This window comes from Pelodiscus sinensis, chromosome 5, assembly GCF_052426305.1.
Source record: "Pelodiscus sinensis isolate ZL-2025 chromosome 5, ASM5242630v1, whole genome shotgun sequence".
Taxonomy (NCBI): domain Eukaryota; kingdom Metazoa; phylum Chordata; order Testudines; family Trionychidae; genus Pelodiscus; species Pelodiscus sinensis.
The window spans coordinates 42,398,246-42,411,271 of NC_143056.1; positions in this window are offsets into that span (position 1 = coordinate 42,398,246).

Here is a 13,026-nt window from a genome sequence, read left to right on the forward strand (position 1 = left end):
TGCTTTACTTTCTTCTTCTTCCCACTGCCAAGATTGAGACTTCTTTAATAAGTTGTACAACGGCTTAGCTTTCAGCCTGAAATCTTCTATGAAGTCCCGGCAGAATCCCAAAAGTCCTAGAAACATTTGGAGGCTGTGGACAGCTGTCGGTGCTGGTAATTTAGAAATAATGTCCACTCATGCTTGATCTGGTTTCCTTCCTTCTTCGCATAGGGTAACTCCTAGGTATGTTACTATCTGTTGCGCTTGTTGGTGCTTGGTTCGGTAAAATGGCAGAAGTCCCAGAGGCTTGAGGCCAAATACCCAGTGAAAATACCGAATGATGGCAAGACAACAAGTTTTATCAAAGAAGGAATGATTTATTAAACTGAACAACTTAAATGAGCAACTACCTAATATTTGCCACACAATTTTTTAAAACCTTACCTAAGTTACAGCTAAGTCAAATGTATACACATTTAAAAAAACTGTTTCTTTAACACTGACAATAGCAAGGGTAAAAGTTACCACAGAGCAATATATTTTCTAACCTGTCTCTTTTAAACGACTTAACATCAGTGAGGGTAGATTAAATACTTACAAACTCAGCAACAACAACACAAAGACACACAAGGAATCGGAGCATGCTCGAGATTCGTACACAGCTTTTTAGATTCGGTAGGTGGGAAGCGGCCTTTGGGTGATCAGTCCTAAGCCAGACTCAGATTCTGTCTTCCAATATTCGGGAGTCCTCCCCGAGCTAAGGGCTGAGAGGTTTTTATGTTCTTGCCTATTACCATATTTGGTGTTGTTTGTGCTCTGGGAGTGGCATGGGTGTGGTCTGGGTGTGGTGTGATGCCCATATATGGTGTTGAGTACTGGACTCTGACAAGCTCCATTTCATTGGTAGATAAGCGTTGTTGCTATCCATGTGACGTGGTGAGGTTGCTGAGGTAATTTTCGGCTATACGCGTGAGGCCTGGCCGAGAGAACTCATACTTGACAGCGCTAACTGAGCCTTTAACCGATTGATGATAAATCCAGCGCTCTCTCAGGCTCGCAGCACCTCTTCCAAGGTTTTCAAGTGGGTCTCTTTATCTTTTGTGGTGATCAAAATATCATCCACATAGCTTACTATATTCTTTTCATGTTTCATCTTTCTCCACTGTGCAGAGATGATATGGTGGCAGATTGTTGTGGCGTTGTGGAACCCTTGTGGTAGTCAGGTAAACATGTATTGTTGGTCATGAGACGTGAATGCAAATTTGGACCAGGATATCGAAAGGAATGCGTTAGATATGTCCAGGACAGAAAACCATCTGGCTCTCTCCACTATTTGTGCTAGAATCTCTGGGTATTTTACTACCACAGGTGCCATACGCAGAGTGACTCTGTTTAGTTCTCTAAAGTCCACAGTAAGACACCAGGATTTTCCGTCCGCTTTGCGTACAGGCCAGATTGGTGAGTTGCTGGGACTGCAGCACTTAACCAACACACCTTATGATAATAGAGATTATATGCTTTCCTCTATTCCATGTTGTGCCTCTGCAGAAAAACAATACTGACTCATCGGTTTGGGATCCGGTCCAGTTACTTGCTCTAATTTGTCTACTTTACCGCAGCTTAATTTGTGTCTTGCAAATACAGCTGGATGGTTATCCACCAATTTTTGAATGCAGGGTTCCCACTCTGGCATTTTGATCTCCTCACATGCCTTAATTGCTCCCAATCTGTGAGAAGATGAGATTACTATTCCACTTTCCTTTTCATTAGTCATCCTATAAATTGTCTTGTTTGGAAAATCCACGATTAAACCACCTTTACTAATCAGATCAGCACCAATTATTCCAATTCCATCATCCAGTTCTTGTATTCCAATAGTAGCATTGATTATTATATTCCCAATCTTGCATTTCACGTTGTTAATAAAAGGTATGGTTGAAGGTTTCCCATTATAGGAGTATAACGTTTTCATATGATCGATACTTATCTTCTTAAAGTCCAGTGAAGATTGATTACAAATTATACTAGTGGATGCCCCAGTATCCACCAATGCTTGTTGCTTAAGGATTCCGAACTCCCCATTAAATTCCACATTAACAGTTGGCCTCCCATAGATATCAAATGCCAATGGGGCCACTGCAACCAGAGGCTGTTGAGAAGCTCGGCCTCTTCATTGACTTTCATTGTAATTCCCATGATCACCGAAATTCCCACGCTCATCTGTATTTCTGGGGTTCCCACGCCATACAGATGGATCAAAATGGTGGTGTCCAGAAGTCTCTTGGAAGTTTCTGGAAAATGGCGGTCCTGTTCGTGAAGATGGTGGCTCTGTACGAGAAAATGGCAGCTCTGTACACAAGGATGCCATCACTGATGTAGGTGCCTCCATGTTATTTTCCCAATGAGACGGTTCTTTAAAAATGGTGTCTATGTTCATGGGTCTAATTTTCTCACATGGAATGTATTTTGCCAACTTCTGAGACAGCACTCGCTAAGTTGCAAACAAATCATCCTGCTTGCCGGTAAAACTTTAAGTAGGTAAGGCAGACAGCTTGCTATATCCCTGATTATTTCTACCTCCTGCTGCTTGTCCGGGTGCCTCCTTTCTATTGAGATCTGTATTTACAGCAGTTACCTTTTTGCAGGGTTTTACCCCTTGGTTTATTAACTGCTGCAGCTCACAGATTTCTCGCAGTGTCCCTTCAAACATAGATAATGACGCAATGGTATAATCAAAAGCTCCCAAAGCTAACTTAACAGCAGGTTGCAATCCTTGATAACATTTTTTTTTTAAATCGGGGGTGTCATAGTCTAAGATACCATCCCTCTGCAAGCTGAACCCTGCCAACCAAAACAGCAGTTTCTTTCTCATTACATACTGATCGATCCTTTCTCCCTCTAACTGCTTATCAGTGTACATTTTACCCACAATATTCTCGTTAGGAAAATACAAATGATAAACACTCCTATACATAATAATCTGTTCAACATTTAAATAATTAATCACTGTGTATGACAGAGTCAGAAAATCTTTAGTACACATACATTCTTTAAGCAGAACTACCACATCTTCAGGTGTTAAATTTGGGGTGGCACATAATTTTGCCAGCCAGTTTAACACATGGTCTTTGTTATACAGACCCAAGTTCTTACCTACGGCTCTGGCCTGCTCCAGAGAGAGGACTTTCCTCTTCTGCTTTATCACTGGCTGAGCCTGCCCAGGATATCAGACCACTGTGGTGGTAATGGGTGCCATGGCCTTTGTGTCACACACCCTTCCTTCATAGGAAGGTGGTGCAGATGGAAAAGTAACGATCTCTCCTTCTTTACCAAACCAATCCACATGTTCATATTGTGGCTGAATCTCAACTACTACTCCCTTGTCCCTTGCCAGCTGCTGTTGGAGTTTTAAAATGGTCTGTTGGCATGCAGTATGATTATTCTCAGGCTTGCTACTGCTCGCTTCCTTCAGCAATTGCCTCACTGCTGCCTGTGAATCATTCAGCTGAGATATTTTCTCCAGCATTCCCTCCTCAGCTTGATCACACTTAATTTGGGTGTTCTTTACTAAAACTTCAAGCTGGGCTACTTGGTCTTTCAAACCTTGGATTTTAACATCCTTGGACTCTGTTTCTTTGGTCAGTTTTAGGAACTGCTCCTCTACATACTCCTTTTGGGAAGTGACCTCTTCCAGATTTTTATTTAAGGTATTTACCTGGCTTTGCTTACCATGACCAGATCGTACAATAACGCTGTCTTTTTGAAATTCTTTTTGGGACACAGTTTTGCTTCATTATACTTCTCCCATAATTTAGAAAATTTATTAAGGGAATCCTCCCAGCACATCGACTCACCCACCCAAGGGTTAGACCCTTTCTCAAACAAATTAATCGCAGCTTCCAGATAATTTTTATTTAACTGTAGTCTCCAGCCTTCGTTATTGAAAATCTGGGGTGATGTCATCTTGCCTGTTCGTTGGATCACTTACCGAATCCACTCACACAATATAAACTTAGAGTTAAGCCAGGTTAACCAGGCTAGGACTGACCAATACCACGACCTGCCTGCGGCCTACTCCAAATAACATACTAGACAACAATTCAGGGTGTGGTAATGCTCAATAGCCAAGTGGCTGAAGGGGTTTGAAATGGAACGGCTGTGGCTGAACCACCCTGGAAGTAGGCCTGCGGCCTACATGCAATACCAGCCTGTAATGAGGAAGGGCTGACACGCCCACCAGAGATTAGGGATACACTGGTTCCCGGGAGGTCTGCTTTGAGGTGGAGCGTCCTTACACTCTGAAGAGTACAGATAGATCACCAGATTTCACCAAAGGAACAAAAATCGGGACTTCAAGGAGACTCCCTCCCTGAGCCACTGGGCCATAAACCAAGCTGTCAGATTCTGTGCTGCTTCAGTACTGCCTATACAAGTCTAAGCAGACTGTCAAGGACCCGGCAAGGAATAAAGAACTCCTTCTCAGATCCTGCCTTGGTCGCCAAATCTGTTGCACAGAGAACACTGCAATGATTAATTTACTCCAATTAAAATGAATTTAAGCTTGCTTTGACTATCTGGTTATTATATCATCCCTGTTTCAGAAGCGAGATTCGCTCGAGACCGTATCTATCACCGGTGGAGTTCTGAAAGAAATAGACAGACACTCAAATTTGGGGCCAAACCATATATTGTAAACAAATTTAGGTAGTATACACAGAAATTGAACAGCAACTTGTAAACCAACCCTAACCCAGAAAAGAAAGGAGATAGTAAAGTCCCTCAAACATTAAGTATATACATTACAATTGCTCAGTTGGTGGATATGGCAGCTATTGCTCATGACCTCTACACCTTGGCTAATGGAAAGCTGCAATGGAGGAACAGTGAGGAGATCCCTCGAACTCGATTTCCAGGCCTTATGACACTGGTCCCCCTTTGGATCCTCAGTTTCTCGGGTAGCAGTCACGCTCACAATAATCATGGGAAAGCGACTGTTCAGCACGCTCATAGTAATCCAGAGGCAGTAACGATGTTAGTCTAGCTGCCACTACTCCTGGCCTGATACCCCAACGCAGGAATATACCACGCGCAGATGGCCACAGAAATAGCCAACTAGCTAAACACTTGCTGCTAACTCTCAATGATAACAATGGATCAATCAACCTCTCACACACTCTTACTAACAATACAGACTTGGGTAAACAGACAGGACAAACATACTAGCTTCACATGATCCAGTAGGTATGAACCCACAGAAGGAATGAACGAAGCTCTCAGACACAAAGGGGGTATGTCTACACTACCACCCTAGTTCAAACTAGGGTGGTAATGTAGGCAACTGGAGTTGCAAATGAAACCCAGGATTTGAATTTCCCGGGCTTCATTTGCATAAAGCCGGGCGCCGCCATTTTTAAATGTCCGCTAGTGCGGACTCCGTGCCGCGTGTAGCCACGCGGCACGGACTAGGTAGTTCAGACTAGGCTTCCTAGTCTGAACTACCGTTACTCCTCATTTCACGAGGAGTAACGGTAGTTCGGACTAGGCAGCCTAGTCCGAACTACCTAGTCCATGCCGCGTGTAGCCGCGCAGCACGGGGTTCGAACGAGCCGGGATTTAAAAATGGCGGCGCCCGGCTTTATGCAAATGAAGCCCAGGAAATTCAAATCCCGGGCTTCATTTGCAACTCCGGTTGCCTACATTACCACCCTAGTTCGAACTAGGGTGGTAGTGTAGACATAGCCAGGGTTATATTGCCTCTAAGGTGGGAAAAGGTGTAGAGGGCTGAGTGCACTTAATGGTGACATGTGCACACAGGTAACCTAGGGGTGGTGTGTAGATTTGAGGTGCCCAGTGCATAATGGGTGGTGTGCATAACCTTAGAGGGTCGTGTGCAACCACCATTACCCTGCTTTTGGGAGTGGTGGTGGTAGAGCCACCACTTTTAGGACAGTGTATCCCATGCCTTCTGGTCAATGCAGCTGCCTTCTGGGGCAGCTTCGGACATTGCTTCCAGTTGGGAACCCAGGGTTGCTTTAGATCCCACTCCCAGCTGGGAACTGGAATGAAAAGCTGGGGTGGCTTTGGACCCTGTTTCTACCTGGAAGCCAGGGTGAGAAGTCTGAGTGGGCCTGCATCCACTCCCTGACTTAGCAAGGCAGCTTGGTCAATTTTATGGTTGGGGAGAAATCAGGGCAGCTGGACCCCTCTCTCTGGTGATGAGAATCTCCAGGTGGCTTCCCCATGCTCCCAGAGTTGAATGACACGGCAAAAAGCCTTGGGTTGCTTCACCCCCTCCCCCAAACAGGGAGCAGAGGAAGGTGCGGCTCAACAGAAGCCTGTAGGGTAGCCAGGCTCCTGGCAGGGAGAGACCAGGCTCTCAGCTCCTCACACTTCACTCTTAGGTCAGTGGAAATGCTCCTAAGGACATGAACCACTGACTCAAGGAGCCTATTGTGAACATTCACTGCTGAGGTGACTGTAAGTTAATGCAGGTTGACTTAGGTTTATAGTCTAGACATACCCTTAGATTTCATACACCAAAGACAATGCTTGTAGCCAATCCTATAACAATCTAAAATGTTATTTCTGGGAAAAGGAAATGGTTATTTACAAGGTTAAAACAGGTAAACATTGATCTAAAGCCACCCTGGGTTCCCAACTGGAAGCAACATATATGTATATATATGTTTACCTGCTTTAACCTCCTGTTCACTAGCCCAGTGTAAGGTTATTCAGCATAGGAGAAGCCTTGTGACTTCTTACACAGCTGTGGGAGGCTAGGCCTGAGGCTCCTTGGTATGCTATGCGTTATGTATTGTGTGTGTGCACCTCAGACCAGGAGACCCACTCTGACAAACCACCAGGAACAGGCTTTATTCTGAAAAAACATAGAACAGGATCACAGTTCAGCAGCTTCTCCTCTCAGCATGCAGCCTGTGTGCTGCTTCTAGCACAGTCCCTTCTGAGACCCTGCTGGAGCAAAGGATACATCCTGGCTAGAACCAGGAAGTTCTCCCAACATACTGGCCCTCCAGAGTCCAAACAACATAGAGATGTAGTTTAAGGGCACCATTTGGGGAGGGTAGGGAGGCTAAAGCCCCTCATACTGGGAAGCTGCTTACTCTTCTTTTCCTTTCCCTATCAGGGAGTGAAAGGAAAATATACAGCTTTTGTGTGCATTCCTCTCAGTTCTGGCTGGTGAGGGGAGGAGCAGAGGAGTATGTGACAGAAGCTGTGTACTTTCCCCTCACTCCCTGATAGTAAGGGAACAGGGAAGAAAGGCAAGCTTTAAGTCTCCCTTCTCTCCTCAAATGGCACCCTTGATGTAGTTCCTTCTTGGAAAGTACTTTTATTTCCTTTCTACCCTGTGCTCTAAGCTATGAACTGAGCTGATGGAAGGAATCTACTTGTGTGACTGTGACAGGGTATATCAATCCCACACTGGAGAGCAGAGAGTGAGCTTTGCTCAGCTGGTCGGAAGAGCCCCTCCACCACAGCCTTGGGGCAGCTCAGTTGGGGAAGGAGCCGCTGGGATAACTCCAGAGTGGAAGAGCGACCAGAGCTTCCAGCAGTAGTCAGACCACGGCGTATTACCTGCAGGGCCAGTGGATTGTGGGGAGGCGACGGGGGAGACATCCTCCAGACCCTCGTAGGAAGTAGCCCAGGATGGAGAGTAACCCCAGAGCACTCAGCTTGTTGCAGCAGGATTACCTGCTGAGCACCCTACACCCTCTATAGCTGGATTGAGGTGCCTGCAAGCCTGTGAACTAGGCCTCAAGGCTGTATTAACTCTCATATAAAGGCCTGCGGATGGACTTTGGCCTCTGCGACGTATTATCCCTGGCGAGAGGGACTGAGAAATAGACCCTGGCCAACAGGCCTTATTAACCTGGCTATAAGGGCCCACAAATGGACTTGGGCCTTTCAGCCATATTACATCTAGCGAGAAGGAGTGAAGAATAGAATCTGGCCACCAGGTCGTATTAACCTGGCTATAAGGGCCTGTGGATGGTCTTTGGCCTCTGGGCCGTATCATACATAATAGGAGGAGACTGAGGAATAGACTTTGGCTGCCTAGCCATCTCAACCCTTCCATTAGGGCCTGGGTACAGACGTTTGCTGCGGGGCCATATTACGTCCCCCAGAGAGGGACACATATAGTGACCCCAGCAGGCAGGCCACAATGGGGGGCTAAGCTTGAGGGGTCTCCCAGAGTAGGTCACCCCTCGACAATGACATATCTTCATAGAATCATAGGATGTTAGAACTAGAAGGAACCTTGAGAGATCATCAAGTCCAGTCCCCTGCCCTCATGGCAGGACCAAGCATGGTCTATGTCAGTGGTCTCCAACCTTTTTACACCCAAGATCACTTTTTAAATGACAGAACAAGCCAAGATCTACCTTGAAGCCCCGCCCCTTCCTTGAAGCCCCACCCTCTCTATTCTCTTTGGGTATGTCTACACTACAGCACTAATTCGAACTAACTTAATTCGAATTAGTTAATTTGAACTAAGCTAATTCGAACTAGTGCATCTAGACCTAAAAACTAGTTCGAATTAGCATTTTGCTAATTCGAACTAGCATGTCCACATTGAGTGGACCCTGAACCGAGGTTAAGGATGGCAGGAAGCAGTGCTGGCAGGACATCAGATTAGGACTAAGAGCGTGGAGCTGCTGTCTCAGGCTAGCCGAGGGCTGTGCTTAAAGGGACCTGACCCCCCCCCCCCCCCGGACAGACAATTCTCAGGGGTTTCCCGCTTGCAAAGCAGTCCTGGCTTGGAGTGCCCTGAGTGCCCACACTCGGCACATCACAGCACTCGGCCATCAGCCCGGCTGCACTTGCCGCAGGCTACCATCCGGGGGGGCTCAATTGGGGGGCTGCAGGAGAGTTTCCACCCCGCGGAGCCCGCAGAGCCACCCCCAGTCCTCCTCATCGGGGGCTTGTACCCCATTCCTCCCTCATATCCTTCCACTTACCCATCCCTAGCCCTCCTTCCTGATGTACAAAATAAAGGACACGTGTGTTAAAAAATAGAAACTCTCTTTATTTAACAAACCTGGGGGAGACTGGGAAAAGGAGGTGGGAGAGGGGAGGGCAACTGAAATGATCAGGGGTTTGGAACAGGTCCCATTTAAAAAGAGAGGCTAAAGAGACTGGGACTTCTCAGCTTAGAAAAGAAGAGACTGAGGGGGGATATGATAGAGGTCTATAAAAGCATGAGTGGTGTGGAGAGGGTGCATAAAGAAAAGTTCTTCATTAGTTCCCATAATAGAAGGACTAGAGGACACCAAATAAAATTAATGGCTTCAAACTAATAACAGAAAGTTCTTCACAAAGCAAATAGTCAACCTGTGGAACTCCTTGCTGCAGGAGGCTGTGAAGGCTAGAACTATAACAGAGTTTAAAGAGAAGTTAGATAAATTCATGGAGGTTGGGTCCATGGAGTGGTATTAGCCAGGGGGTAGAAATGGTGTCCCTGGCCTCTGTGGAAGGCTGGAGATGGATGGCACGAGACAAATGGCTTGGTCATTCTCTTTGGTCCATCCCCTCCAGGGTATCTAGTGTTGGCTGCTGTCGGCAGACAGGCTACTGGGCTAGATGGAGCTTTGGTCTGACCCAGTACAGCCATTCTTATGTTTTAATGTTCTAAGCTCAGGGCTCAGGGTTGGGGTTTCACTGGACCACCTTGATTTTCATGCAAACCTGCTCCTGGGTGGCCAGGCTGGCAGCTATTCTGCCCTAGACGGCCACTTTCCTGTGCCTAGTGCGGAGGTCGTGGACATTGGAAGCTTCCCCCCAAACCTCGATGAGGTCCACGATATCCGCACTAGACCAGGCGGGCGCCCGCCTCTTGCGGCCCTGGGCAGGCTCCTGGGAGCCGCCAGCCTGGTCCCGGGAAGAGGCAGAGGGCTGGGTGGCAGCGGGTGGCTGGCTCGTGCCATGCCAGGTGCAGGGTCTGCTGGCTGGGTGCTGGCAGGCTTGCACCTGGCACGGGCACCGTAGCCAGACCGTGCCCCTTTAAGGGCTCCGGGGCCGGGAGGGGGGCAGACGAGTTTCCCTGGTTTGGCCCAGAGTGACCACCAGGGCAAGCTGGGAAGGGCTAGCCTCCCACTAGTTCAAAATAAGTGGCCACACAGCCCTTAATTCGAACTACTTAATTCGAACTAGGCATTTGTCCTCATAGAATGAGGTTTACCTAGTTCGAATTAAGCCCTCCACTAGTTCAAATTAAGTTTGAACTAGCGGTTTGTATGTATAGCGCCTATGGAAGTTAATTTGAACTAACAGCTGTTAGTTCGAATTAACTTTGTAGTGTAGACATACCCTTTCTCTCCATCACTTTCTATCCCCAACTCTTATAGTGCTGCTTTTTTTCACAATTCTAAAAGAAGCGGAAGAACAAACACATCCCTGGATGCAGAAGAGTTTTTCTGGGATATCTCCAGAATCCTGAAAAACTCCTGCAGTCTAGCCATACCCTCACTGGGGTGAGACAGGATGTGTAGGCTCTGGGGTGGGAATGAGGGATTTGGGTATGGGAAGGGGTGAGAGGTGCAAGCTCTGAGAGGAAATCTGGATGCAGGAAGAGGTGGGTAAGGGGACGCTGGCTTGGGGAGGGGGCTCCAGGCCAGGCAGTGTTGGGGTCAGATGTAGGGTTAGGGTACTAAGCAAGTAGTGGGAGTTCAGGAATTTGGGTTGGGAGTATGTGAGGGGCTCAAGGCAGGGGGTTCTAGTGTATGCACAGCTTAGAGGGAACCTGGCTCACAAGCATCTAATAAAGTCTAAACACTAAACATATTCTTATACTTAAATACCTATTTTAGCAATACAGGCGACCCCTGCACTTACGACCTAATTGGTTCCTGGAGAACTGTCATAAGTCAGGACATTGTAAATTGAACTCTTATTGCCCGCAGGGGCAATATTATGAATGGGGGTTCCGTTCCTGGCCCGCTTTGCCTCCTGGGAGTTGTAGTCTCCTGGAGCCAGCAGTGCAAACGGCACCCAGAGCCAGCCAGGGGCTGTATCAGGTGGTAGGCAGCCCCACGACTCCCATAGCAGGGCGGCCGTAAATGCGGGGGGTTGCGGGTCGGGCGGTTGTAAGTCAGGGGTCTCCTGTGCTAACATACAGGTGAACCAGACTCAAGAAAGAGCTCTGACTTAAAGTAATTGTGGATAGTTCTCTGAAAATGTCCATTCAATGTGCAGCAACAGTCAAAAGAGCTAACAGAAATGTTGGGAAGTATTAAGAAAGGGATTGATAATAAGACAGAAAATATCATATTGCCACTGTATAATTTTTCACAATGATACACATACATCTTGAATACTGCACATAGATGTGGTCACCCCATCTCAAAAAAGATATATTGGAATTGGAAAGGTTAATAAAAAGGCAACAGAATTACTAGGGGCATGGAAGAGCTTCCATATGAGGAAAGATTAATAACAATGTAACTTTTCAGTTTGGAAAAAGATGACTATGAGGGGATATGATAGAGGTCAATAAAATCATGACCAGTGTGGAGAAAATAATCCAGTGTTATTTACTCCTCATAACACAAGAACTAGGGGTCACCAAATGAAATTAATAGGCAGCAAAAATAAGTATTTCTTCACACAATGCACAACCTATGGAACTCTGCCAGCAGAGTGGTGAAGACCAGGATTATAACAGGGTACAAAAAAAGAAATAAAGAAATTCCTGGAGAATAGGTCCGTCAATGACTGTTAGCCAGAATGGGCAGGGATGGTGTCTCTAGCTTCTGACAGAAGCTGAGAATGAGCAATGGGATGGATAAATGATTACTTGATTACCTGTTCTGTTCATTCCCTCTGAAGCACCTAGCATTGGCCACTGTCAGAAGACAGGATACTGGGTTAGATGGACCTCACCCAGCATGGCCTTTCTTATGTTGTTAACTATCCTGAATAATTGTGTATCTTTTACAAATTTTGCTATTTCACATTTCATCTCTTTTTCCAGATCATTTATGATTAAATTGATCAACATAGGTCCCTATATAGATTTTTGGGAAACCCCAATATTCACCTTTCATCATTGTGAAAACTGGCCATTTATTCTTACCTTGTGTTTCCTGTCTTTTAACCAGTTACTGATCCATGAGAGGACCATCCCTCTTATCTCATGATTGCTAAGTTTAAGAGCATTTGGTGAGGTCTTTGTTAAAGGCTTTCTGGATACTGAAGGGTCAGTGCCATGAGCCCATCCCTTCTTCTGCAGCATGGCAAGTGGTTGGGACAAAGTGTAGAATAAACACATACTCCACCCTTTAAAAGACTCTAGCAGTAGCCTTTGTACATTATGAACATAAGAACATAAGAATGGCTATACTGGGTCAGACCAAAGGTCCATTCAGCCCAGTATCCTGTCTGCCAACAGTGGCCAATACCAGATGCCCCAGAGGGAGGGAACATAACAGGTAATCCTCACGTGATCTCTCCCCTGTCACCCACTTCCACAGAAACAGAGTCTAGGGACACCATTCCTCCCCATCCTGGCTAATAGCCATTGATGGACCTAACCTCCATGAATCTATCTACCAAAGACCATTCCTCCCTGGGTTCCCCTCCCCCTTTTCATCCAATTTCTTCAGCTCCCAATTATTTTTCCCATCATGCTGGGTTCCCCCAGTTTTAAGAAGCGTGACTCCTGCAGAGACTCGATGCCTGTTTCTGACAGGCACAGTTCCTGCATAAAATGTCTAGGGCTACGTCTAGACTGCAGGCTTCTTTCAGAAGAAGCTTTTCTGGAAGAGATCTTACAAAAAAAACTTCTTCTAAAAGAGAGCGTCCAGACTGACATAACTCATCGAAAAAGTGATCTGAATGGATGCTATCTCGCATTTACGCTGTGATTGCAATGGACGGAGTGGCCACCAGGGCACCTGTGCTTTTTCCTCTTTCCTCTTCTTTCGAAAGAACTCCCTCTTCCCCATCCACACATGCCTTTTTCTGACAGACCTCTTTCAGAAAAAGACTTCTTCCTTGTAGAAAGAGGTTTACCAATGTCGGAAAAAA